Source organism: Amphimedon queenslandica, unplaced genomic scaffold (genome assembly GCF_000090795.2).
Source record: "Amphimedon queenslandica unplaced genomic scaffold, v1.1 AMPQUscaffold_8922_Cont19138, whole genome shotgun sequence".
Classification (NCBI taxonomy): Eukaryota; Metazoa; Porifera; class Demospongiae; order Haplosclerida; family Niphatidae; genus Amphimedon; species Amphimedon queenslandica.
In genome coordinates, this window is record NW_003550805.1 from 1 (window position 1) to 2,936 (window position 2,936).

General features: G+C 38.3%; 1 long non-coding RNA gene across 1 annotated transcript; it reads left to right on the forward strand.

The window, feature by feature from the left end:
- Window positions 1-25: 25 nt before the first annotated feature.
- Window positions 26-815, forward strand: LOC109591118 (uncharacterized). Its single transcript, XR_002189663.1, has 3 exons — window positions 26-276; window positions 341-546; window positions 663-815. It is a non-coding gene; the product is annotated as an uncharacterized LOC109591118 (long non-coding RNA).
- Window positions 816-2,936: the final 2,121 nt, after the last annotated feature.

Here is a 2,936-nt window from a genome sequence, read left to right on the forward strand (position 1 = left end):
TCACTCTCTCTTCTCATATGTTACAACAAACGATCTCTCATACAATCAGTCACACCCAGACTTCCCCATGCTCTCTGATCAGACCGAGGCTTACATTCCACACTACCTTATATTCTGTTTGATCTGGTGCTTCTCTGGAGATGAGAAGATGGTCTATCGGGAAAAGATGGTTGACTTTATATGAGGGATGACTACAATACCCCTACCACCTGGTACAGCATCCATCATTGATTTTGAAGTTAATATTCAAGGAGAGTGGGTACTGTGGTCTAACAGGTAATTTAAAAAATTAATATTATTTCAGTTAATGCTTCACTTTCTATTTAATGCTCCTCCCTAGAGTACCCAAGATTGAGGTTGAGACTCATAAAGTAGGATCTCCTCATGTACCAATTCTTCATACACTGAGACATGAGAGTCTCCTTTATACATGGTTGGCGGAGCATAAGCCAGTGGTACGTACTGTGAGCCTATGGGGTCCACCAGGTTCTAGTAAAACCATGGTACTGTTCTCTGCATGCTCTTTGTGCACTACCTGCTTTTGAAGTGAGTTTGAATGTGCATACATGCACAGGTGCATGTATATTACATGTATATACACATTTTTACGTTGTCATTCTCTTTTTTATGCCTCATTTAAAAATTCTTTTTTCTAATTAAAGGTGCACAGAGAGTAATATCGTTCTTCTTACCTCAGATTGTGTAGCACGGTGGATTTTACAAGACCTCAGATCATCCGTGGGTGACAATAGAGAGGATACAGTTTGTTGGAGCCTGTAACCAACCGACTGACCCAGGGAGGAAGCCATGCACTGTCACACAGGTATGTTGTAGTGTGCATGATTATGCACCGTATATCCTATAATAAAAGCTGGGTGCAAATAAATGCAGGGGTAGCAATAAAATTGAACTGTAAATATGCAAATCTAGCCTTAAAATAACATAGATGCTTTGTAGATGCTTCCTTAGGCTTCCTGAAGTCTTGTGTGTGAGGTCAATGGTTCGCATGTCATTGTTAATTGGCCCAAGTTTTATTTTATTTTTTAAATTTTTTATGAGGTTCAAATGCCATTTTAAGAAATAGGCGTCTGGGCTTTTATTTAAGGAAATACAGTAGTACATGTACATGTATTTGTGTGAGTGATAAAAGTTTGTATTAATTGTTACATTAGTAATCAACTGGCAATGGTATTGTGTAATGACTCATGGCATTGTGTGATTTGATTGTTTGACCAATTTGTATTTCATATGTTACATGTAAATATACATGTAACTGTTGAAAACGAGAAAGATATGATTATACATGTAAGAGTATGTCAATTATATTCAAAATCATAATCATTATGCATGTAGTTATGACAGACTCTAATATATTGAAACGACATGATAATATAAATGTATCAGCACAATGTAAACACACTTATGTGTGTGGGGGACAGTATTTAATTGTTACGACGAGTTTTATCTCTGAGGACAAAAGAGGAAAATATTTACGTACATAATAATAAAAACATAATAATTATAGCAAATCAAGGCAAAAAAATAAATAAATTAACAAATGAGTAGTAATTAATGGTTTGACAAATTCATGTGGGTCACCATACAGTAGTAGTCTTGGGGAGAGTTGCCTAGTTCCCAGCAATAACTGGGGACAACCCCTACACCCAAGAGGCTACCTTCTCACAGGGAGTTGGCTTAATTCCAAGTGATCCAGGTGACCATAACACCCACCCACTCAACATTGCCAGGGGGCTGGTGTCACTTGGTGGGACAGCTCAGCACTGAAGGAGATTTGATATCACAGTATACTTGTGATCCAATGGTGTATAATTATAAATTACTTTTAACTTCAAATGGATTGAGTCCTTCCATCAGGATTAACAGCATAAACACCACTTGTAGTAACACTGTCGTCAAACAAGCTCTTACAATCTTTGGTATCTATAATACAAGAATTAAACACTTCTACTATTATTGGAGTACCTTTTGGACAAGACTTTGGGTATTCATTAGGACAAAAATATATTGTGTTACCGTATAGTAGGTTTTTTGAGGATAATAATTTTTGCAAATGACTCATATCCAGAAGTTCGTGGAATTAATTCTCGCGAATTCCACTATTCTGCCATCTTGTACATTAAATTGATTTTCAAGGAATTTAATTTCGCGAATCTTGAAAAATCCACGAAATTTGTTATCCTTGAAAAAACCTGCTATACGGTATGCCAGTTTCTTGAATAGAAAAAGCCTGTCCTAAGTCACTGTTACAGCATGTCCTTATATGCAGTGATTGTTCATGTTTATATCCTGTACTAGCCATACAATAATAGCTTCACCAATGGCAATTATTAAACACAGCAACAACAACAACATAAAGATAAACGTCTTTGGCGTTTTACTAAACTATAATAACAGGTGTGTTATAAGGACTGGAACTTAAACTAGCACTAGGTTTCCTGGTATTGTTTACACGATAAATTTTAGTTTTTTTGGAAGTGATTTCTGAGTAAAACATTGCACTATTGTTATCTTGAGTACACTCCAATATGTTGTGCCTCTTATTAAATAATTGTTTAAAGCTCTGCTTTAAACAGAGTTAATGGCTTGGGTGGGAAACGCGCATGCGTACTGCCTGATGCACGTGGTCTTGTCAGCACCATCTTATCATCGAGTCTTCTTGTCACCAACTTCAGCATCTTGCTCTCACTCTCTCCCTCTTTTTTTTGACTATGAGCTCCCGTAGATCCCGCCGCGGCCGCGGTGTGATGTCAGCAAGTGGTTCTCTTCCTCCCATTTCAGCCACCGCTTCTAGCTCTGGCGCAGGACGCCTTGGCCGACCTCGAGGGCGTAGTGTAAGGGTCTCTACCGCTCTCGCTACTACTGCTTCTTCTAGCGCAGCCAGATCCATCAGCGTTCCCGCCACTTCTGTGCCTGTG